The 26,742-nt window shown below is 41.4% G+C and overlaps 1 protein-coding gene across 10 annotated transcripts in view; it reads left to right on the forward strand.

Annotated features, from left to right (window-relative positions):
• Window positions 1-26,742, forward strand: part of LOC101737442 (talin-1) — a 123,375-nt gene that overhangs the window by 3,010 nt on the left and 93,623 nt on the right. For all 10 annotated transcript variants that reach the window (XM_038016894.2, XM_038016914.2, XM_038016906.2 and 7 more), the window contains exon 2: window positions 9,671-9,810. The gene's annotated coding sequence lies outside the window, so the exon portion shown is untranslated. The remainder of the gene's footprint in view (window positions 1-9,670; window positions 9,811-26,742) is intronic.

Here is a 26,742-nt window from a genome sequence, read left to right on the forward strand (position 1 = left end):
TGGGCGGACGAACTCGCAGCCCACCTGGTGTTAAGTGGTTATTGGAGCCCATAGATAACTACAACGCAAATGCGCCACCTACCTTCAGATATAAGTTCTAAGGTCTCAGTATGGTTACAACGGCTGTCCCACCCTTCAAACCGAAACGCATTACTGCTTCACTGGTAATTACGCAGATTATAATTTTGCGAGTTTGAATTTTATTACACGATGTTATTTCTTCACCGTGGAAGTCAATCGTGACCATTTGTTAAGTACGTATTTCATTAGAAAAATTGGTACCCGCCTGCGGGATTCGAGCACCGGTGCATCGCTACATACGAATGCACCGGACGTCTTATCCTTTAGGCCACGACAACTTCATGTCGTCAGCTGGATGGCGTCATTCACAATGCAATAAAAAACTGTCCTAGATTTATGTAGCTATGTAGTTATACACGTTGATTTCTCCATAAATGTGATCATGATTTAGTTTTATTGTTAATGAGGCAATCACGCCACGTTGACTGGTCCCGTGATAAGTTCGTAAAGAACTTGTGTTACAGGCACCAGACAACGGAAATAAATGTAAGACTTCCACTATACACACACATATATATAATATACATCCATAACCCTGGAAAAGACATTTTATATTAATCATACAAATATCTTCCCTCGGCGGGATTCGAACCCGCGACCCCCTTGTGTAGTGACCATGTCACTTACCACTACACCAGACGGCCTTTATACTGTGAAAACGTTGTTTACTAATGTCAAGGATGACAGCTCTCGTTTTTTTGATGAGCTCATTCTCTTGGTACAAGTAACCGTGTCAAGGTGCTTTTCAGTCGATAATTATTTAATAAAGTTGTCCTTAAAAGAAACCGTCTATAGGTTACGTACGAAATTCGAAGTAGCCATGTTTTTTTTTCTTCTGTAAATGGGCACAAGGTGTTACAGCTGAATTGTATTCTATGACAGATGTCCCCCAAACACATAACCTAAAAGGGGCCAACTTTACTTTTAACTTTAGTATATTCTAAACATGTAAAATTTTAAATTTTTGTCTGCTAATAATATTTATTTTTAAAGCAGTTTGTCTAACATAATATTTGTTTGTGCTGTTATTAAAATCACAGATTCGCGTATGAGAAAACTGATTAAATTTATTTGTATTTAGTTTTTTTCTTTTCTCTATAAGCACCTGTCATTTTTGTGCATACTGTGACATTGGCAAAATCAATTCCCAAGGCGTCGGAGCCACTTTCCTTTATTAAAAAAAATTAAAAAAGAACTAAAAAGATATCCTAAAAGTGCCTTACTAAGGACGAGTTTGGTGGTTACGGAACGCCGGGATAACAAAGAACTTTGGTAGCAATTCTTCGGTGAATTCACTAGTCTTCTACGACGCGTAGATACGGAATGGGTGATGCTGTGGATCCCAAACTATTAATCTGATCCGTACGTTGATGTTAGTGACCATTGCTGGAATGCTGAAAACGGTGTAACTCGGCAAAGAGTTCGACGTGCAGCCTAACCTAAGTATCAGCCCGCCGAGTTTCTCGCCGGATCTTCGCAGCGGATCGCGATTCCGATACGGTAGTAGATTCATTCGCGAAGCGGTTACTCTTGAGTTGTTAGGTCTCCCTTGGAGGCGCTCCGGTAGCTGTCTTCAAAGCATGAATTCTTAATATAAAGTTGCAAAAAATCTATTTCTAAATGTAATTTTTTTTATGACGATTATTAATTTCAAATTACAGCAATAAGTACTCCACGGTTTTTTGGAATCAAGCTCATAACTTAATTCTAATTTTATAGATTTTTTTAATAATCGTAAACCACTTAACCTTTCCATACTCTCGATATAGATTCATTCGCTAAACAGCTACTCTTGAGATGTTAGGTATCCCTTAGAGGCGCTCGGGTAGCTGTTAGCAAATCCCGCCCCTTCTAGCTGAGCCCTTGCTCGCCCACCTGTCCTTGTGAAACTGGAAAGGCCTCCGGGCCACCAGTAAACCCTCAATCATAAAAAAAGGCCGTACATTTATAGAGCAGAGTGCATCTCTAAGACCGGGGAGACACTGCGATCCTCCGCACTGTTTTTCCAAAGACCGGTTTCGGTGTTGCTCAGTGCTGTGATAATGATGTCATTCTGAAAAGATTCCTTAAAGGTAGGCAGCGGATTGGCTGGCATTACTAATTATGTCCACAAGCGATGGTGCCCGCTTGGGTTACCATCAGGTGGGTCGTATGCTTGTTCGCGTTCGAAAGCAGTACAAACAAAAAAGGCCAAAAAAGGTATTTTTATAAATTCGTTAACAATTTTTTTTTTATTGCTTAGATGTGTGGACGAGCTCACAGCCCACCTGGTGTTAAGTGGTTACTGGAACCCATAGACATCTACAACGTAAATGCGCCACACACCTTGAGATAGAAGTACTAAGGTCTCAGTATAGTTACAACGGCTACCCCACCCTTCAAACCGAAACGCATTACCGCTTCACGGCAGAAATAGGAGGGTGGTGGTACCTGCCCGCGCGGACTCTTAAGAGGTCCTACCACCAGTAAATTACGATAATTTTACATATTGTGTTAATTAATCTCATCTTGGTATTTAGTTGTTAAACAATATTAATTAGAATGTTGATAACCGTGAAATTATATTCAGTGATTGCGTGTGTGTTTGTGTGTGGTCTAATTTCGATTTTGATCATAAAAGCTTAAACCTTATTTAAGTATATAGATTAAAGTTTAATTTACATATTTCCTACGCATACAATTTTTAGTTAATACATCATATTATTATGGATGGGACATTATTTTAACTACGAGCATTTCAAATCGCGTAACGTATTTATATAAAGCTTTTTATCCACTTTCTAATATTTAATAATGATGAACGCAAAAATTAGATGAACTAAAAATGTCTTTTATTTAGTATTAAGAATATTAGTTTAATATAGTCATCAAAGTTTCGTAACTCATTAAAGATGTTAAAAAGTTAATTACCTACCTAACAACAAAATAGTGCCAGCCCTATCGAAAAACTTATCCCCATACGTAACCTGATTCACCTCAAAGCCAAGGTGAATCGGGTCAAGCTAGTTTTTTTTCAGTTTTTGTGTATATTTTGTAATGAACTAGGTATATGCCGCATCGTATATAAAAATTTAAGTCTTCAGATCCATTATGATCTTAGTTTTATTACTATAACTACAAAAAAAACGATAAAAATCAATGTCGAACTTAAAAAGTGTCCCGATTTCCCCCATTGTACGGTACTCCCGACTCACTTACTTAACTTTACGGTACTTTTACTGGTGGTAGGACCTCTTGTGAGTCTGCGCGGGTAGGTACCACCACCCCGCCTATTTCCGCCGTGAAGCAGTAATGCGTTTCGGTTTGAAGGGCGGGGCAGCCGTTGTAACTATACTGAGATCTTAGAACTTATATCTCAAGGTGGGTGGCGCATTTACGGTGTAGATGTCTATGGGCTCCAGTAACCACTTCACACCAGGTGGGCTGTGAGCTCATCCACCCATCAAAGCAATTCAAATTCAAATTCAAATTCAACATCATTTATTTCAACTTAGATGTCAGTATGACACACTTGTTGAATGTCAAAATATAAATAACAATGTTAACTCTACCACCGGTTCCAAAAAAAGCCACAGTCCTGAGAAGAACCGGCGAAACAAAGTCAGCGGGCTTTTTTTTTTGTTTTTTCTCAAATATTTTCTTTTTTTTAAATAAATACTTAAAAATATTTACAATAAAGGAAAAAACAAGTCAAAAAATACAATTAAAAAAATAATAATAATAATGAAAAATGAAAAGGCCAGGAGCGAGCGTCTCATTTTTTTCAATAAAAAAAAAAACATAGTATCGCTGAGTTTTTATAAATAACAGCGGTAATATTTCGTTTGAGCAATGTTCAATTGAAACAGATTACTTAATGAATGTAACCGTTGATTCATATTGTTACAATGAAAATGTTTTTCCTCAAAACAGTTTTGTGAATGGTCTGGTGCGTATGACGCATGCTTCGGGATTCCTATCAGCGACCGTACACAGAGTAACAGGAGTCCGCGTCGATCTCTCGTGTGGTCGGTCTATAACTACAAATTCCTCCAAGAGTAATAAGCACATTAACATTCTTTTCAGATTTTAATAAGTTCTTTATCTATACCTTATTTTATAAATCCTTTACTTTATCTACATATCTTAAATGTTTGTGTTTTGATTTAATGAAATTTCGGATAGATAGAATATTCGGATTAATATCAAAATCATGTTCAAAGATTCCGTTACAAACATACATACGTCTGAAGCTAATAAAAGCTTATTAAAAACATTGCACGTAAATAATTGAATACATTAAATTGAAAACAACAAATGCTTTTATTTCAAGCAACATTAACACGCATAGACAATTACATCATTGTGATCTACACGAGACACTATGACATGTCCAACTGTGACTCATTTTTCTGAATCAGTCACGGTCGAAGCTATGACAACCATAAACTAACAGTATTCCTCGTGAAAATTGTTTGAAGAGCAGGAAAATGTGAAGCTTTGGAGCAGAAAGAGGCCACCTGGTACCGACTTGTCTGAGGTGGTACTGATACTGGTCTACCACATCATAAAATACTGGTTCAAATGCATAATTAAATGATGTAGGCGTCGTCCCACGCCGTACCTACCAGGAAGATTGATTCTTGAATGTTTTTATGCTCTAGGGCACACAAACTCACAGTTATGCCCGTAGATGTCATAATGTGAATACTGCACCCACTTCATTCTCACGTATCGTTTGGAATCTTCGAGTCTGCGGAGGGACTTCGGTTCCCTCTGTATTTTGTACCATATTTTCCATGGGGACTGCTCTGAGGAATTATTTGAGATGATACCATCATCTCGTTTTTACCATCGCACCGCCCGCTACCGGAGTAGAGCTCATTCATACTACCTGGAGTCACTGCGTTCATCCACAGTGCGTTTCCAGAGATCTTTTTTGCCACGCAACATCCGGCTTTGGAATGAGCTCCTGGTGTTTTCCGAGCGCTATCACATGTCCTTCTTCAAACGAGGCTTGTGGAGAGTGCCTAACGGTAGGCAGGGGCTTGGCTCTGTCCCCGGTATTGCTGAAGTCCATGGGCGACGGCAACTACTCACCATCAGGTGGGCCGTATGCTCGTCTGCCTACAAGGGCAATAAAAAAACCTTGAGGTATGAGGTCTTACCTTCCAATGGGCAAGATCTTGGCGTCTGTTCAGCCATACACACAATGTTCTTCTTTTTTTTTTCCTTTTTGTTTTTGCCTAGATGTTTGGACTAGCTCACAGCCCACCTGGTGTTAAGTGGTTATTGGAATCCATGGACATCTACAACGTAAATGCGCCACACACCTTGAGATATAAGTTCTAAGGTCTCAGTATAGTTACAACGGCTGCCCCACCCTTCAAACCGAAACGCATTACTGCTTCACGGCAGAAATAGGCGGGGCGGTGGTACCTACCCGTGCGGACTCACAAGAGGTCCCACCACCAGTAATTACGCAAATTATCATTTTGCGGGTTTCATTTTTATTACATGATGTTATTCCTTCACCGTGGAAGTCAATCGTGAACAATATTGTTAAGTACGTATTTCATTAGAAAAATTGGTACCCGCCTGCGGGATCCGAACACCGGTGCATCGCTACACACGAATGCACCGGACGTCTTATCCTTTAGGCCACGACGACTTCCAAACTTCTTCTTGCTGGATTCGAACCCCGGCATCGCTGTAGATATCACTTTTCCAGTACACTTATCAGTTGCGGCACTTCCGCTCGGCTAGTTGCACAAAAATATCAAATAGGTTCAAGTGTCGATCATCGTAATGTAGTAAAATAATTTATAATTTATTCCACATATTGATGTAATGAATAAACAATACTAATAATAACAATATGTGATGTGCCTGATAAACATGTCACGTACTCAGTAAGTGTTACAGTAAAAAGTCGTATGCGACCCAATGATACGGTCCTGACCACATTAACGATAAACTTCTCGAAATAACTAAAACAATTATAATTTGCGTAATTACTGGTGGTAGGACCTCTTGTGAGTCCGCACGGGTAGGTGCCACCATCCTGCCTATTTGGTTTGAAGGGTGGGGCAGCCGTTGTAACTGTACTGAGACCTTAGAACTTATATCTCAAGGTGGGTGGCGCATTTATGTTGTAGATGTCTATGGGCTCCAGTAACCACTTAACACCAGGTGGGCTGTGAGCTCGTCTACCTATCTAAGCAATACAAAAATAAAAACAAATTTATTTTACCGTTACAAATAATTTCCTTTTAAATTATCAATTATTCAGAATGTGGCTCTTTTAAAGTCTTTATTATCTCACGAATAATTTAAACTCGAAAAAGTTTTCCTGTGTTGTTGAATGCCTGCAAAATTCGGACATCAAATGAGACTAGAGGTCCCGCAGTAGTCGAAATTCGACTATAATTAATTGGAATTGTAAGTTTGTACACTATTATGATTGTATTTTATACTTCTATAATTTGACCACAGACGTCAAGAACAAAAGTTTGACAATTAATAGTATGCATGCGTGTGTGCGTCAAATACATGTTATGTAGTGTGTGTAAGTTTTTCTTTATTGATTTAATGTATGTTTCACGCATTAATTTAAAAAAAAAATTAGAATTGTGCACTTCTTCTCTATATTCTCTATAAGTGTCGAAAATTTCATACTCCTCCGTCCGCGCAATTTTCGTAAAAAGGGATACAAAGTTTTTGCTTCACGTATTAATATATAGATATAAGTTCTGTAAGTCAAAAGCTGGAGAAATATTTTTATAGATGCCACAATGCCGAGCATAGAGGCCTCCGTACATTTTTCCGGAGTGACTTATATATTTTCGCGAATCAAAGCGATATAAAATGATCCTTCTCCCGAGAGCACCATTTGGGCGCCAACGTGCCGCAAGGGAGGGGTGGATATGTCTTTGGACCGGCGCCCGACGTCGCGGCGCCGTCTGCCGACAGCGAGGAGCCTGTTATATAACCGACCCGGGAGTTTCGGAGGAAAACACGAGCGTTTGAGGTCTTGTGAGCATCGTCTTGGCTTTTTTGGCTTTGCAAGTGTATTAGGGTATTTGTGTAGAGCGCCAAAACGTTATGGGATTCGAGATCGCTTTTTCTTTTTGTTTGTTTATTGAAATATGACGAGAAAATTAATTGTGAGAGCGTTGAAAATTTGAGATTGTTTTTTTTTGGTCAATGCGAAATAATTTTTTTATTTTTTTATTTTTGATGTTAATGCACTGTCGATTGCACCTATAATTGAGGTGACATCTGCCATGAACTTTTGTCAATTTGTCAATGTTTTGTATTGATGATCACTTTGTTGGTGCAACTTATTAAATAAATAAATAAATAAATCGATGCGAGAAAAGCTATTTGGTTTAAGCGACATTTTTGCAACTTTTGAACAAGCTTTTGACAAGCCATTTGAAGTTTTTTAAATTTGGATTTTTTAAATTTTTTATTTATTTATACAGTAAAACTGTCTTAAGACAGTCAACCGTAGTTTTGAGAAAAACAATTTCTTAGGCGGTGCAAGCACAATGTCCATTGACATGTCAGTTATGATCATATATCTATCGTTATCAAATTTGGAAAAAATAGCATAACAAAAAACTTACTTCTTCAGCCATTTGAATAGGGTAAACCTAATTGAAGTTCAATTAAAACTTTTTTTATTGCCTTTGTAGGCGGACGAACATACGGCCTGGCACCACACCTGATGGTGAGTGGTTACCGTCGCCCATGGACTTCAGCTAGCCAGGGGCACAGACAAGCCGCTGCCTACCGTTATCATCGGAATCATCGAATTGTTGATGCTAATACTAAATAACATGGAGATATAATTACAAAGATAAATTTCGCTTAAACCCAAATGGCCTTTTATCCCTCGAAATATTATTACGTCTATGATTTGTCAACATGCAGTTTTTTATTATTATTATTGCCTTTGTAGGCAGACGGGCATACGGCCCACCTGATGGTGAGTGGTTACCGTCGCCCATGGACTTCAGCAATGCCAGGGACAGAGCCAAGCCGCTGCCTACCGCTTAATACTCTCCACAAGCCTCGTTTGAAGAAGGACATGTCATAGCGCTCGGGAAACACCGTGGAGCTCATTCCATAGCCGGATGATACGTGGCAAAAAAGACCTCTGGAAACGCACTGTGGATGACCGCAGTGGCTCCAGGTAGTATGGATGAACTCTACTCCGGTGGCGGGCGGTGCGATGGTAAAAGGTATATAAGGTTTGAACCAAACTTCAACAGAGAGATGGTTGGTTCACGCAGACATATCATACTAAATACCAACAATCATTAACTGTGATTGATAAAAGTTAAACCATACTTAGTAAACAGTTTTATTGGTTGGGTGCATTGTGAGTAGGTACCGCTATCCTGCTTATTAATGCCGCGAAGCAATCATATTCCAGTTTGAAGGCTATAAGATATGTTGTACAACACAATTGAGACTTTGAGCTCATATGTGTATGGTGTGCGTAACGCGAGTAGCCACATTCACCTTGTGATATCTATAAACTCTAATCTATATATTAATATGTGAAGAAAAAAACTTTGTACCCCTTTTTACGAAAATTGCGCGGACGGAGGAGTATGAAATTACCCACACTTATAGAGAAAGAGGGAGTGCAGAATCCTAATAATTTTTTTTTTTAATTATTCTTAAAAAATACATTAAATCAATAAAAGAAACATGACACACACTACTATGTGTTTGACACACATGCGCATATACCTAGTACAAATAAAAAGATATATTAATACGTGAAGCAAAAACTTTGTACCCCTTTTTACGAAAATTGCGCGGACGGAGGAGTATGAAATTTCCCACACTTATAGAGAATATAGAGAAGAAGTGCACAATGCTAATATTTTTTTTAAATAATGCATAAAAGTTACATTAAATCAATAAAGAAAACATTACACACACTACATACCATGTATTTGACGCACACACGCATGCATACTATTTATTGTCAAACTTTTGTTCTTGACGTTTGTTGTCAAATTGAGATTAAATATTGTTTGTCTTTGTTAATATTTTTTATAGAGTAGTCTTGGCGAAATTTGTGATTATAGAAGTATAAAATACAATCATAGTAGTGTACAAACTTACAATACTAATTAATTATAGTCGAATTTCGACTATTGCGGGAGCTCTAGTTTTTTTAATTATGCTTAAAAAATACATTAAATCAATAAAAGAAACATGACACACACTACTATGTGTTTGACACACACACACGCATATACCTAGTACAAATAAAAAGATAAAAATTAGCTCAAAATTTGAATTTAAAACATAAAACACAAGCGATCGACGTCGCAATAATTGTGAGTGACTTAATTTGGAATGTCTTGAGTTTGGTGCAATAGATGTGCAGCTTATTCTGCAGCCTTATTCAATTTTAATATCTCAGGGAAAGCAAGGAAGTTCATTGGTTGCCTGAACCAATGAACAAGGTCCATTGAGAGAACCTGAAACTTTTCAGCGAATTATCTAAATTACGCAATAAAGCAGCCGAAAAAAAAAATGTTTTCTTAATAGAGTTTTAATTCTGTGCTCGTTTTGTCCTCAGGTACAGAAGGTGTAATGTAAAGAAGACAGCTAACAACATTGTATATACCTAGTGCCTTAATACAGCTAAACTTGTGCCTTTAAAGAAATATTTATTAGAAGAATATATCCAAAGAAACGAACGAAGCGAACAACGATACGGTGAGTGGAGCTTTCTCTTAAGTCCCCGGGACAACTAATTTAAGATGCTTTTGTTTATATAGACCGCGCAAAAACTAGCCCACTGAGTTTCTCGCCGGATCTTCTCAGTGGGTCGCGTTTCCGATCCGGTGGTAGATTCTGCGAAACACTGCTCTTGCTAGGGTTCGTGTTAGCAACGTCGTCAGGTTTGAGCCCCGTGAGCTCACCTACAAACGTTAGGGTTACGCTGAAATAGCCCCTAAGGCTATCAGCTTAGGTAGGAAAAAAAAGAAGGAAAAACTATAACTAATCTATACATATAAATAAAATTGGAGTGTCTGTTTGTAATATTGAAATAACCGCTTTTTACTACATGCATATGAATATACATACGGTACATACACCAAAATAACATTTTTTACAATTTTTGTCTGTCTGTCTGTTTGTTCCGGCTAATCTCTGGAACGGCTGGACCAATTCTGATGAGGCTCACTGATAGGTAGCTGATGATATAAGGAATAAAGGAAGGAAGGAAAAAAAGTAGCCTAAGTTAGGCTACTTTTTTAAGACTAGCTTCGCCCCGCGGCGTCACCCGCGGTACGACAATAACCGCGGATAACATCGCGGGACTCAGCTATCAATAATAAAATTTAATGTTTCCGAAGCGAAGCGAGGGCGGGTCGCTAGTTCTAAATAAAATCTGCCTAATTTCTGCAATGGCAAGTTCAACACATTCATCAGTTGTCTAGCAAAATATTTGTAGTGAATATTGGGATGTGTAAAAGGGAAAAAATTATGTACGTCATAAAAGAAAATAATAATCGATTATAATTTGCAGTTTTTAATCACATCGAATTAAGACATAATATAGTGTTGTACTAAGCATTTTTAGATAAGAAATAAAAACAATAAAAAAGTAGGAAAATACTTGATGAAGCTATATTTTCGCGGTGGAAGTAATTTATAAAGTAAATATGTATTTCACTAGGGATATTGGTACCCGCCTGCGGGTTTGAACACCGGCAAAGTCGCATCGCTCAATGCGTGTACACAGAGCATCTTATCCATGCCGTGATAGGTTCAACTTGTTTAAATATAGAAGATAGGCAGCGGCTTGGCTCTGCCCCTGGCATTGCTGGAGTCCATGGGCGACAGTAACCACTCACTAACAGGTGGGCCGTATGCTCGTCTGCCTGCAAGAGCAATAAAACAAAAAAAAAAGATGTATGGTGTCGTGAGACACTGGATAGGAACGAAGTTCCTTATTATAAAAATATTAATTTAAAGTTCTATTCGAGGTATAAAGAAAATAAAACTGGAGGTTTCGCAACAACCCACGGTCATTCGGTAACGTGCGAACTTATTGTGGTACATTTCATTCACTGTTGTTTGCATAAGAGTTAGTGTATTGCGCAAACGAACGCTCTGAGATCGTGGTCAATTTAATGATAAAAAAGATGTTATTTTTTGTACGTTATTACAAAGTTAAGTCGCACACTGAGTGCATTACTAATTTGTACGTTATTACAAATTTAAGTCGTACACTGTGTGCATTAATAATAAAAATCTTACGTTACGGACGTTTTTTCCCGGTTAGGGTATCCCTCCGCATCGTCCCATAAGGAACTTCGTTCCAAAAAATGCATCTAAAAAATATTAAAAAACAATTACCTACAACAAAAAAATTATTCCTCAAAAATTCTCCCTCTAAAATACCGAGCAATTTTCTCAAATGTCTTTCAATGCACCCCAGCATGAGGTCAATGTGAGACTGTGCGCGTTGAGTAAAACATATTACAAGACTTAACTTTGCATGTCCCGTGCATTAGTTGAATATCGATTCAGTCCCGCGGGTCGCTGCTTTGATTTTAGGCAATACATGAGTTTTCGAAGAAGATGATGATAACTATTTTCAAATTACAGCAATAAACACTCCACGGTTTCTTGCAATCAAATTCATGCAATCAAAAATCATTTATTCATAACTAAAACCTTATTTTGAGTCGACTATTATCAAAGCCGGCAATCTGACTTTTGGACAATTATTGGTAAATCAGAAAAACGAATTATTGGGTTTGTATTCCATTGGCAGTCACAAAACTCTTCGGAACGACATCTTAGATAAATAACAGGTTAACTATTAACCTTTATTTAATGCAGGTTTCGAACCGTATTCTTTGAAGGAGACGATTATATTCAAATCAATCTGTATTGACATATCAATAAAAATTTTTTTGTCCAAATGCACAGATTGCCACCTTTGATAATAGACGACTCTTTTATAGTTTTTTGTTATTGTAAACCATTTAACCTTTGTATACTTTCGATATTTAAAATAACGTTTTCTAAGTATTTTAAAAGTATTATTTACGTTAGCATTGCTATATATGAACGGCCGTCTGGTGTAGTGGTAAGCATTCCCGATCCTGCGGACAGAATGGAAAGCAGTCGACGTCGCCCAAAACACGTCATCTCGGATCCTCCCGATCCACTAACGGTGCTTCTAGGTACTTCAAGCACCGGTCACCGTTCTCGTCGAACCCGTCGCTTGCGACGAAGGGCTCGACGAGTAAATTAACTCTCAGACACAGCCCACTGAGTTTCTCGCCGGATCTTCTCAGTGGGTCGCGTTTCTGATCCGGTGGTAGATTCTGCGAAGCACGGCTCTTGCTAGGGTTCGTGTTAGCAACGTCATCAGGTTTGAGCCCCGTGAGCTCATCTACAAACGTTAGGGTTACGCTGAAATAGCCTCTCAAGGCTCTCAGCTTAGGTAGGGAAAAAAAAAAAAGTAGTGGTAAGTGACATGATCACTACATAAGGGGATCGCGGGTTCGAATCCCGCCAAGGGAAGATATTTGTATGATAAATATAAATGTATTTTCCAGGGTTACGGATGTATATTAAATATATGTATGTGTATAATAAAAATCTTACATTTATTTCCGTTATCTGGTACCTGTAACACAAGTTCTTTACGAACTTATCACGGGACCAGTTAACGTGGCGTGATTGTTAGTAAATATTTATTTATTATATGTAATTACGTTGCGTAGAACGTAGTACATGCCTAGAGAAACTTCAAACATTAGTAAGTTGTCATAATTCGGGAACCTCTTGAATGATATTCAAATTCAAATTCAAAATCATTTATTTCAACTTAGATGTCAGTATGACACACTTGTTGAATGTCAAAATACAAATAACAGTGTTAACTCTACCACCGGTTCCAAAAAAAGCCACAGTCCTGAGAAGAACTGGCGAAACAAACTAACTCAGCGGGCTTTATTTTTGCTTTTTTCAAATATTATCTTTTCTTTAAATAAATAGAAATATTTACAATAAAAGAAAAAACAAGTCAAAAAATACAATTAAAAAAAATATAATAATAATGAAAAATGAAAAGGCCAGGAGCGAACGCCTCATTCCCGCGTAGTGCCATCTAGTAAATAATCCTTAACTTAAAATATGCCTTGTTGCACAAACGTTCCTTAACAGTTTTCTTAAATCTATGAACAGGTAGTAGTTGAACGTTTAGTGGGATCTTGTTGAAAAGCTGTACACCCAGCCCCCTAAAAGAGTTGCTTATTTTCTTAATTCGAGCCGCCGGCAACGCAAGCCTATGTTTGTTCCTAGTGTTCACATTGTGCAAATCGCAGACTCTGGGGAATTCTTCAATGTTTTTACGCACGTACAATAAATTTTGAAAAATGTATTGGGACGCTAAAGTTAGAATTTTGATTTCCTTAAACTTGTCCCTCAAGGATTCTATCTACACTCGTGTCCTTTGGACCACATTCCATCAAACACCGTTCTTATTACGTGAATACAAACTGTTGTTATAATTACCAGTGACAGTCGCGTTCAACATTAAGTGTCGCCTACCAAGAAGGGTTTTGCGCATCCCAATTATTAAAATCAACATCACCCGCCTCTAATGTCGTGCCACTCAATTTATTCTCAAAATAAACAGCTTGATGATTGCCTTTGGGGACGTCGACTAGGTGACACGGTAGGAGAAATGTATGGTGGGGATTCTATTATCGTAGAGAGATGAGCAGAAACAGCATCTTTTGATCATCAATCGCAGATACATCTTTTTGAAGTGAAACTTCTTTAGGCACATAGGGTAAAATTTTTACAGAACGTCACGCAGGTATGCAACGGAAGTGACATCGAACTACTATTGAAATTAAGTACTTGTCAAATGTCAGTAACTGGAAAGGCAAATGTATCATACCATACAGCCTAATATATTATAATTTTTTTGTGAAAAATGTTAATAGGAATTGAAATGAAATGAAAAGAATTTGGAACATTAATCAAATAGCATGAAATTAAATTAATCAATTCAATTGGCAAAATATTAGTCGTTTACAATTTAGAAATCTAAACATAATGTGACTGTCAACACTGAGGTTTGAGATTGACATTTCACAGACTTTTGGCGGGAACATATCTTCCTTTTTCCCTTCCTCTAAGTCTCGGAAATCTAAAGTTTTAGATTTGTATAAATATAAGCAAGATTTATAAATTAGTTCGCCAAAAAAGTTTCACTTCTGACATGTGTACTTTGTACGCACGCACCTTTTTTTTATTGCCATTGTGGACAGACAACCGTACGGTCTAGTTGATGGTGACAGGTTAGCGTACAGTAGGGGCAGAGCCAAGCTGCTTCCTACCTTTAAACTGGTAGTAATCTACTGGTATCTACTGGTAGTAGGATGTACTTTTAGCTTTTTTAGGTAGGGAACACCATCATGCCTGTTTTAATAGTGAAACAGTAATGCGTACAACAGCAGTACCAACACCGTTCAGTCTTTAACCTCATGTCCCAAGGTGGGCAGTGGCAGACTATGATATCCATGGGCTCCGATAACCATTTAACTCCAGGTCGTTCGTGAATTCGTTCACACAATAAATAAGCCTATTCTAGTGCAAGACATTAAAACCATCATGTCGACGCTTGAAAGGCAAACGTGACTAAGCGACAATAACTGCTTTGTACATAAATGATAGGCAATAACCATATTCGATGCGCAAAAAAAAAAAATTCTAGGTCTATTAAAATTCCAATCCTACAGCTAGATTCGTTAAAATAGAATTTTTTTCAGGTATTTCAACTTTAAATTAGTCTACTGTAAAGTTCACGCATTGTCGCTTAGTCACGTTTGCCTTTCAAGCGTCGACGTATATCTGAGCTTATAAGAGGTTTTTATTAGTTAGTAGCTGATCGTTAAAATCAAACGATGGCTTCATAGTCGGCCTCATCCAAGCCCCAGGCACCTGTGTGCTTCGTTTGCCGCTAGAGGCGTTGTTCTAACTCCATACAAAAGTAAGTTAACTTTTTCGTGTTCGTAAAGTTAAAGAACTCGCACTAAGCACACTGCTCACTTCGTTTCGTATATATTGTCTTATATATGTTAAGTCGTCGTGGCCTAAAGGATAAGACGTCCGGTGCATTCGTGTGTAGCGATGCACCGGTGTTCGAATCCCGCAGGCGGGTACCAATTTTTCTAATGAAATACGTACTCGACAAATGTTCACGATTGACTTCCACGGTGAAGGAATAACATCGTGTAATAAAAATCAAACCGGCAAAATTATAATTTGCGTAATTACCGGTGAATGCGATTCGGTCTGAAGGGTAGGGCAGCCGTTTTAACTATACTGAGATCTTAGAACTTATATCTCAAGGTGGGTGGCGCATTTTCGTTGTAAATGTCTATTAAAACCGGGTGGGCTGTGGGCTCGTCCACCCACCTAAGCAATAAAAAAAAAAACCAGGCTCACAGCAACTTTAAGGTGGACCCTTGTCCAGTACCGGCAAACTGGACAGTTGCAAGACTTAGCGAGCAGATATTTCTATCTACCTTACAGTATTCCGTATCGGTCAGGATCCGTATTAGAATTCTTACATTTAACGGCACCCGGGCTGAGAAATCAGAGAATAAAATATCTTACGCTTAACATTAGGCATTGGAATTGTGGTATGTATGACCTTTGGTAACCCGTGAGCGATACGATGATAATAAGACGATCTGTAACGGTACATGTGTCGAATTCAGCTCGTCCACCCATAAAAGCAATAAAAAAAAATGTCTACTCGGATAAGCGAGCGAGTTGTATAAATACACGTATTGTTCGTCATGCAGGCAGATAACAGCGCAGTAAGTGACAACTCGTGTACACCCACTGACACACGCGAACCCTTCCCGTCGCTTCGGCTTACTTCCAACCCGGCGCCCTGTTCGCTTCGCTGGACAAATATTCATAAGTTATTTACAGCAGTGGCTTCATAATTTTACAATTACTAAATTAATGTTTCTTTATCTATATATTAATACGTGAAGCAAAAACTTTGTATCCCTTTTTACGAAAATTGCGCGGACGGAGGAGTATGAAATTTTCCACACTTATAGAGAATATAGAGAAGAAGTGCACAATGCTAATATTTTTTTTAAATAATTCATAAAAGATACATTAAATCAATAAAGAAAACATTACACACACTACATACCATGTATTTGACGCACACACGCATGCATACTATTTATTGTCAAACTTTTGTTCTTGACGTCTGTTGTCAAATTGAGAATAGATTAAATATTGTTTGTCTTTATTCATATTTTTTTATAGTGTAGTCTTGGCGAAATTTGTGATTATAGAAGTATAAAATACAATCATAATAGTGTACAAACTTACAATTCCAATTAATTATAGTCGAATTTCGACTACTGCGGGACCTCTAGTCTTAAAAAATGTCAAATCCAGAATATTACTTTGTTAATAAGTAACAAAGTTTTTAGATATTCAAAACACTTATTAATCAACTAGCAAAAGCCCGCGACTTCGTCCGCGTGGAATAGTTAGTTTGGCATAACGCTAAATTTTACCCGCGACTTCATTTACGTAGAATATCATCTTTATAAAAACACCTTCACAAATAATGCTTTATTTCAGAACAAATTTGGTTAGCATAAAAAAAACGTTGTAGAGAACCGAACTTTTTTTTAGATCTTTTAAAGGGAAACAATTCGCTCATACATTATTTTCGCGAAACATTAACTGTTTCCGCAGCGCACGCACTGGAAGCATTCAAAAAGGAAAAATCCCCGATTTTGAAACATTCTTTATTGATTCTCCGCTTATTGCATTGGTCTTAGCGTGATGTTATATATAGCCTATAGTTTTCCTAGAAAAAATAGAAAATAAAATTTAATAAATTCCAATTGAAAATAGTGTGAAATATATTTTATTTAAAAGAAAGCGTGGGGTGCTTTTTAAGATATTATTGAAATAATAATTCTTCTACTCATATCTGTCAGAAAAATATTTATAACTCATAGCACCATGCACCCCTTCTTGCACGAATGCACGCTTTCTTTTAAATAAATTTCAATTTCAATTTTCTTCAAAAATTCAAATTTCTATTTTCAATTTAAATTTATTAATTTTTATTTTCTATTTTTTAGTTGAATTTTATATAAAGCGTGTTTTTTAGTTTTTTTAAACTATTATTTATTAAGATGCATAATTACTGGCGGTAAGGCGTCTTGTGAGACGGCCGCAGCACTTAGCCAATTTCTGTGGCAAAGCTTTAATGGCTTACGGTTTGGTGGGTGGCAATTGAGACAGACCGCATGTCGCAAGGTGCCTGGCAGAGTGTTCACACAGTGATGTTTACGGGCCTCGATAATTACTTAACATCGAGAGGGCCTTAAGCTCGTTTACCCGTAGGCAGCGGTTTGGCTCGGTACGCAATGCTCTGCCCCTGCTGAAGTCCATGGGCGATTCTCTCAGGTGGGCCGTATCTACAAGGGCATTAAAAAACCCCGTCAAAGCAATGAAAAATTCTATAATTAACACTTCATAATTGTAAAGTTTAGAACGTTGATACATCATTAACGGCTTTAGAAGCTAATGTTATCTCATTAACTACGTAAAGTCTTGAAGTTTTTCAGTTATTTAAAGATCCAAATTCATTACCTGGTAACGGGCTACCTTGTATTTTTATTTAATTTTATGTATGCGGTACACAGAAGACATGTCTTCACTTCCGCTCCAGGGCCTAGGAAACGCTTTTGCCAAGCTACGTGTCGGAAGTTACAAACTAACCGTTTTAGGGCTTATAAAATCATTTATAAGTAAAGTTTTTGATTGCCTTTTGTGTATCCATGGGAGTATGTTGACATTGTTAATATCATAGGCTTAAGGCCACTTACTCGTTTGCTAGAATAACAAATAAATAAAAAATTACCCATCGAAATCCACTGCTTTTACGATACGAATCAATAAACAAAATCACGGGCTCCGGAAATCCGAGCGGACTCCGAGATGCATTTCCATCTTTCAAAGTCTCTCTTCACCCTCCGAAAATCATCCCCAAAGCTCTTGCCCCATCTCTTTTTATTTCCGCTGAGAGCGAGCAGGACAAAAGACGCTCACGACGCGTGCGCGCGACAACCCCTCATGAGCGCTCGTGGAGGTTGATAGTGGCAAGCGCGATATCCTGGCGTGGTGCCGGGGTCGCAGTACATTCCTCCGTGGATCGTCCGCGGAAGCGGAGGTCCCGTTTTCTCACTCCCTGAGGAAACATCACCAAGGACTTAGAAAACACCAACCGAAATGCACTTAGCAACAAAACCGCGCACAACTCACTTCTTCCTTAGCTCCAGTCCTTTCAATATCTAACTTTTCAATTTCATTCAGTATTAAGAGTTTGGCTCAGGGTGTGAGAGAACGAGAAAGCACAGTATTATTATAAAGTGGAAACGAGACGCAACGATGCCCCGTCGCTTCTGTCCGAGGTGAGTGCCACTTGTAATAGCCACGTGTTCGTAGTTTTGCTCTTTCAGCTTCAGGGAGTACACCGTTGTCGGCGTTAGTGAGAGAGACCGTCCTGTTATCGGTGGCTGGTTGTTCAATGAAGTCCTAGAAATGATTACGGTTGTTTGCAGTTGACTTTCGGTCCTTTGATGTCAGTTTCTATGGTTTGCGATTTGTATCTTTGATTTCATGTCACAAAAGGTTCTGTTGCTGAAAGTTAATAAGGGGTACGGAGATTTAAACCGGCACCGTATTGTTTATTTTGTCAAAATTTTATTAGGACTACTACGGTGCTTTTCGGTTAAAATGATTATGTTAAGATACGCAGGTAAATCTTAATTTTAGTCGAGTACTGAGTAATTTAGTGGCTAAACTACTCGCTACCCGCCCGAAAAAATAGAACAAAATGGATTGACTTGACTAAATTATTTACTAACCTACTCGACTAAATTTTTGGTGTTCAGACACATTTAGCTACTAAATTACCCGGAACTCGACTAAAATACTCGCCTAGTCCGAACAAGGCTTAAGATACGCAGGTAAGTCGAGTACCTTTGAGATAAGGTCGATGTCTGAATTGCATTTCAATTACAATCACCCTATGGCTGAAAAGTTGTCCAATTTCCTTATTAACAAACAATAAGACTCATTTTTTGGTTTCGTGACATTTGGGGTAACGTTTAACGAATTAAGGTAAGTGTAGAATTAAGCATGGTTTTCGTGAATCGTAGAGAAATTTAAAATAACTAACTAGAGGTCCCGCAGTAGTCGAAATTCGACTATAATTAATTGGAATTGTAAGTTTGTACACTATTATGATTGTATTTTATACTTTTATAATCACAAATTTCGTCAAGACTACACTATAAAAATATTAAGAAAGACAATATTTAATCTCAATTTGACTACAGATGTCAAGAACAAAAGTTTGACAATAAATAGTATGCATGCGTGTGTGCGTCAAATACATGGTATGTAGTGTGTGTAAATTTTTCTTTATTGATTTAATGTATCTTTTATGCATTAAAAAAAAAAAAAAAAAATATATCAGCATTGTGCACTTCTTCTCTATATTCTCTATAAGTGTGGAAAATTTCATACTCCTACGTCCGCGCAATTTTCGTAAAAAGGGATACAAAGTTTTTGCTTCACGTATTAATATATAGATCTTATAACGGTTCGTATATGTTATTTTGATCCGTTGCAATAAAAACTGCGCTAACTAGCGTAAACCAAATTGTTTAACGACTTTATTTTGCATATCGAAAGAACTAATAATAGTATTTTGAGGCGCGGCAGTCTGATTTGCGCTTTCATCTTCACCATAAGATGAATCCAACTGTTAGACAAGCGCCAAACATCTTCCCGTTGAAGTTGTTTTTTTTTTTTTTTTTTTTTTTTTTTTTTTTTTTTTTTTTTTTTTTTTTTTTTTTTTTTTATTATTGCCCTTGCAGGCAGACGAGCACACGGCCCACCTGATGGTGACTGGTTACCGTCGCCCATGGACTTCAGCAATGCCAGGGGCAGAGCCAAGCCGCTGCCTACCGATTATTTAATGTCAATAGCTCGTATCGAACGTAGAAGTAATTCCTTCTGTAGCTATCATTTCGATTTCTTTAAAAACGTCCGTTGTCACTTTTCAGAGCATTTTAACAAAATATATTTGACGAAAATAAATATATCAAATTGTCTCACTACTTACAGGAAAAATCTGTCGCGGATCATCTCCCAATTAAATTAATCTTAAGCAATGAATGAAATGTATCCAAATCTTAGCTGTATATTTTATTTTTATTTTTGATGTTAATGCACTGTCGATTGCACCTATAATTGAGGTGACATCTGATATGAACTTTTGTCAATCTGTCAATGTTTTGTATTGATGATCACTTTGTTGGTGCAACTTATTAAATAAATAAATATATTAGCAAAATATTCATTTCTGTTATATTTTAACATATAAATGCCGTTCATTTGTTTTTGGTTCTTGACTTCTATATTCTTAACTCTAAAACGTTCTCAACAATATGATTAGTGTTATTTTCTTTACGGGCATTTGAATTGCCAAACTATTGCATAATTATACCTACATATTTGTAATTTGTGTTGGCTCGTACATTCTCGCTCACGACTCGGTCGTGCGCGGACGTGCTTTCCGATCCGTGGCCCGCTTGCGAGCCGCGTCTCTGAACTCACAGTTGTGCTCGACAGTGTAGTGACCGTGAATACATCGTGCGTACAATTCGGTAGTGCGGACGTGCCGATCCGTTGGTCGCTTGCGATCTGCGTATCGAGGTCCATTTTTGTGCGCTAAAGTTTTGTAACCGCGAACCCACCCTTACCAACTGCCTTTTTCAAGGCAACCAATCGCTACGTTCAGCTTCCTGTGGCACTCACAGGCTAGCGATTTCCTAACCCTTCCCAAAAACAACAGTCTTTTTCAAGACTAGACCCCCGCTCGCGATTCTGCCTGCTGTAGCACTATACAGCCCGAGCGGGTTCCTTTCCTTTTCCCCGCCGATTGCCGTTTTCACGGCATAGGCATTCCCCCCCCCTGCTCCTTGCTGTCCTGCAGCACAGGGGGGTTACAAATCCTATCCTATCCGGGGCCTCGCCTTTCGGCGAGTTCAACAAAAGTCCCGGGGCCGCCCCCCCCGGGCAAGAAGACAGCAAGATGAGTGAAGATTGTATCAGTGAAAGTGCTAGTGACATTGTCGGGTTCCTCCGGGATAGGTACCCGTCAATTAGGGCCGAGTACTTAGCGTATAGGGCCTCCCGTGGCAATCCCTCCCCCCCCGCGTCCGTCGCCGCGTATTTCAACCGTGCCTCGGAGGCACGCCGCGCGCCCCCCGCCGCCGCGTTAAGTTCGAGCGCACGTTCCAACGATGCGACTCACGAAGCGCCTAGCGCTACCCCCACCCCCGCGCCCGCGTCGGTTACGTCATCACGCGCTACGTCCGCCGCGACCTCGATCATTTCAAGTTCAGGCTCCGATACCGAATCGGAGATGGATTTCGAATCCGCGTCAAGCCCTCAGCCTGGAACTTCGGATGGGTTCCAAACCGTAACGCGCGGTAAAAAGCGTACTCGCGCCGTGGAGTCCCGGAGCTCCACGACGAAGCAGACAAAATCCGCGACCGCCTCCCGCCCGCAGGTAGTCGTGACACCGGAGTCGGACTCCGCTCGCCGCGTAACCCCGCCGCCGCGTCCCAAGCCCGCGCCCGCTCCTAAAGCAGCTGCCCCGCCCCCGCTGATTCTCCAGGAAAAAACTGCGTGGAACCGCGTTTCCCAGGCCCTTCAGGCAAATAAAATCAACTACACCCATGCGCGTAACGTCGCGCATGGGATTCAGATCAAGGTCGCAACGCCGGGCGACCATAGGGCCCTCTCAGCATACCTCCGAAAGGAGAACATAGGTTTCCACACCTATGCTCTTCAGGAGGACCGCGAGCTCCGCGTAGTAGTACGCGGAGTCCCCAAGGAGTTGGACATAGACTATGTTAAGGAGGATCTGACCGCTCAGGCCCTCCCGATAGTTAGTGTGCACCGGATGCACAGCGGGCGGGGCAAACAGCCCTATAATATGATACTCGTGGCGTTAGAACCCACCCCGGAGGCCAAAAAGAAGATCGCATGTCTCACGACAATTTGCGGCCTATCCGGGATCTCGATCGAAGCCCCCCATAAGCGTGGCACTCCCGGGCAGTGCTACAGATGTCAGCTTTACGGCCACTCGGCTCGTAATTGCCACGCGCGCCCCCGCTGCGTAAAGTGCCTCGGCGACCACGCCACACTAGATTGCTCGCGTGTTAGGGAAACCGCGACAGAACCTCCAAGCTGTGTCCTATGCCTTAAGCAAGGGCACCCCGCGAACTACCGTGGATGTCCTAGGGCTCCGCGAAAACGTCCGACCCACCCAGCCCCCCGAACCGTCGGCCCAAAGACTTCGGCGCCTTCAGTGCCGAAACCCGCCTTCGTGCCGGCTGCAGTTCCCACGGTGTCGGCGTGGAAAAAACCGCTGCCGTATACGAAGGCGGGAACGGAAACCGCACCCCCGCCCCCGCTCGTGACACGCCCCGCGCCCCAGCCCCTGCTCGCACCTCGCCCCGCGCCCGCGTTCCGTCCCCCGCAACCCTCTGCCGCCAACGACTTCGCGCTCGTGCGTGACTTCGTCACCGCGGTCAACTTCGACCGTCTGCGATCGTTCGCTGACGCTATCCGTAGGTCGACAACCCCCGAACAGCGGCTCGCGGCCGCGTTCGATCACATGGACGTTTACGAGTCCGTGTCGCGTACGTTATAAAATCTTTACCGGTAATCAATGGCGCAAAAAGGTAGAGAAAAACCGTATTCCCTTACGTTAGCATTCTACAATGCTAACGGACTCGCGCGTCAACGCGATCAAATTTTCGAATTCCTCCGCGACAATCTTATAGATATCTTATTAGTGCAGGAGACCTGTCTGAAGCCCTCGCGTCGCGACCCGAAAGTCGCGAACTACGTCATGGTTAGGAATGACAGACTCACCGCCTCCAAAGGCGGGACTGCCATTTACTATAGACGGGCCCTGCACGTTGTCCCTCTCGATACTCCCTCGCTCTCACATATCGAGGCGACAGTGTGCCGCATCTCGCTGACGGGACACCAGCCGGTCGTCATCGCATCCGTCTATCTCCCCCCGGACAAGCCCCTTCTGAGCAGTGACATCGAGTCACTGTTCGGCATGGGAGACTCCGTCATCCTGGCAGGCGATTTAAATTGCCACCACACTAGGTGGAACTGCCATCGTACTAACGTTAACGGTAGGCGTCTCGACGCGTTTATAGACGACCTCACCTTTGAAATAGTCGGTCCCCCAACTCCAACATGTTATCCGTATAACATCGCGCTCCGTCCGAGCACTATAGACCTGGCATTGCTTAGGAACGTAACTCTGCGCTTGCGTTCCATCGAAGCAATGTCAGAGCTCGACTCAGACCACCGACCTGTCGTTATGCAGCTCGGTCGCCCCCACAACCCAGTCACTGTTACGAGGACCATGGTGGATTGGAATAAGCTGGGCACGTGCCTAGCCGACACCGCTCCGCCAATCCTCCCTTACGGCCCGGATTCGAATCTATCCCCCGAGGACACCGTCGAATCCATAAACATCATTACCGATCACATATCTTCCGCGATCATTAGATCTTCTAAAGAAGTCGATGTGGAGGACAGCTTCCACCGCATCAGACTGTCCCCCGATCTTAGGAATCTCTTAAGAGTTAGGAACGCGGCAATCCGGGCCTACGATCGTCTTCCCACGCATTCAAACCGGATTCGGATGCGTCGTCTACAACGCGAAGTCCACTCCCGCTTAAGCGACGCGCGTAACGATAATTGGCATAGTTATTTAGAACAACTCGCGCCCTCCCACCAAGCATACTGGCGACTAGCTAGGACTCTCAAATCCGAAACTACCGCTACTATGCCTCCCCTCGTACGCCCTTCAGGCCAACCACCGGCATTCGATGACGATGACAAGGCTGAGCTGCTGGCCGATGCACTGCAAGAGCAGTGCACCACCAGCACTCAACACGCGGACCCCGAACACACCGAGTTAGTCGACAGGGAGGTCGAGCGCAGAGCTTCCCTGCCGCCCTCGGACGCGTTACCCCCCATTACCACTGACGAAGTTAGAGACGCGATCCACAACCTACAACCTAGGAAGGCACCCGGCTCCGACGGCATCCACAACCGCGCGCTTAAACTCTTGCCAGTCCAACTGATAGCAATGTTGGCTACAATTTTAAATGCCGCTATGACGCACTGCATCTTTCCCGCGGTGTGGAAAGAAGCGGACGTTATCGGTATACATAAGCCGGGCAAACCGACAAACGAAACTTCTAGTTACCGTCCGATTAGTCTCCTCTCGACGATAGGAAAAATTTACGAACGGCTCCTTAGGAAACGCCTCTGGGATTTTGTTACCGCGAACAAAATTCTCATAGACGAACAGTTCGGATTCCGCTCAAAACACTCGTGCGTACAACAAGTGCACCGCCTCACGGAGCACATTCTGATAGGACTAAATAGGCGTAAACAAATCCCGACCGGCGCCCTCTTCTTCGACATCGCGAAGGCGTTCGACAAAGTCTGGCACAACGGTTTAATTTATAAACTGTACAACATGGGAGTGCCAGACAGACTCGTGCTCATCATACGAGACTTCTTGTCGAACCGTTCGTTTCGATATCGAGTAGAGGGAACTCGTTCTCGTCCCCGTCGACTGACCGCCGGAGTCCCGCAAGGCTCCGCGCTCTCCCCGTTATTATTTAGTTTGTATATCAATGATATACCCCGGTCTCCGGAGACCCATCTAGCGCTCTTCGCCGATGACACGGCTATCTACTACTCGTGTAGGAAGATGTCGCTGCTTCATCGGCGACTCCAGATCGCAGTAGCCACCCTGGGACAGTGGTTCCGGAAGTGGCGAATAGACATCAACCCCACGAAAAGCGCAGCGGTGCTCTTCAAAAGGGGTCGCCCTCCGAACATCACTTCGAGCATCCCACTCCGTAGTAGGCGCGCAAACACCTCCGCCGTTAGTCCCATCACTCTCTTTGGCCAGCCCATTCCGTGGGTCTCGAAGGTCAAATATCTAGGCGTCACCCTCGACAGAGGGATGACATTCCGTCCCCATATAAAAACGGTACGCGACCGCGCCGCGTTTATTCTAGGACGACTCTATCCAATGCTTTGTAGTCGAAGCAAACTGTCCCTCCGTAATAAGGTAACTCTCTACAAAACTTGTATACGCCCCGTCATGACGTATGCAAGCGTAGTGTTCGCTCACGCAGCCCGCACCAACTTGAAATCCCTTCAGGTTATTCAATCACGATTCTGCAGGATAGCCGTCGGAGCGCCTTGGTTCCTTAGGAATGTGGATCTCCACGACGACCTGGAGCTCGACTCTTTTAGTAAGTATCTACAGTCGGCATCGCTGCGCCATTTTGAGAAGGCGGCACGACATGAGAACCCTCTCATCGTAGCCGCTGGAAATTACATACCCGACCCAGTAGACCGAATGGTAAACCGTCGACGTCGCCCAAAGCACGTCATTACGGATCCTCCTGATCCATTAACGGTGCTTTTAGGCACCACAAGCACCGGTCACCGTCCTCGTCGAACCCGTCGCTTGCGACGAAGGGCTCGACGAGCGAACTAACCCATAGACACAGCCCACTGAGTTTCTCGCCGGATCTTCTCAGTGGGTCGCGTTTCCGATCCGGTGGTAGATTCAGCGAAGCACTGCTCTTGCTAGGGTCAGTGTTAGCAACTCTCCGGTTGAGCCCCGCGAGCTCACCTACTAACGTTAGGGTGAAGCTGAAATAGCCTCTCAAGGCTATCAGCATAGGTAGGAAGAAAAAAAAAAAAAGGAAAAAAAAAAAAAAAAAAAAAAAAAGTTGGCTCGTAATTTTCTTCGATTGAGTTAAAGCTTTTACAGCTTTTGAAGCTTTTGCAGTCGTCGTGGTCTAAAGGATAAGACGTCCGGTGCATTCGTGCTGAAGCGATACACCGGTGTTCGAATCTCAAGCGGGTACCAATTTTTCCGATTCACTTCCACGGTGAAGCAATAACATCGTGCAATAAAAATCAAACCCGCAAAATTATAATTTGCGTAATCACTGGTGGTAGGACCGTTTGTGAGTCCGCGCGGGTGGGTACCACCGCCCTGCCTATTTCTGCCGTGAAGCAGTAACGCGTTTCAGTTTGAAGGGCGGGGCAGCCGATGTAACTATACTTGAGACTTCAGAACTTATATCTCAAGGTGGGTGGCGCATTTACTTTGTAGATGTCTATGGGCTCCAGTAACCACTTAACAGCAGGTGGGCTGTGAATTCGTCCACCCATCTAAGCAATAAAGAAAACCGCAAAAACCAATAGATTCTTCTTATTTTTAAGCAGAATTAAACGGCTTAATATCACACGGCTCGTAAGCTTGATCTGCGGTAAAAAACGCTAGTATCCTATTATAGCGTCCTTTATATCGCTAGTTGCTATTATGATTCTCGAGACGGGGTAGTTAATATATCGTGAAACTCGGTCTCACGATACAAAACGGGCTGCAAATAAACAGGGGTGCGGCGT

The sequence above is a fragment of the Bombyx mori genome, chromosome 2 (assembly GCF_030269925.1).
Source record: "Bombyx mori chromosome 2, ASM3026992v2".
Lineage (NCBI taxonomy): Eukaryota > Metazoa > Arthropoda > Insecta > Lepidoptera > Bombycidae > Bombyx > Bombyx mori.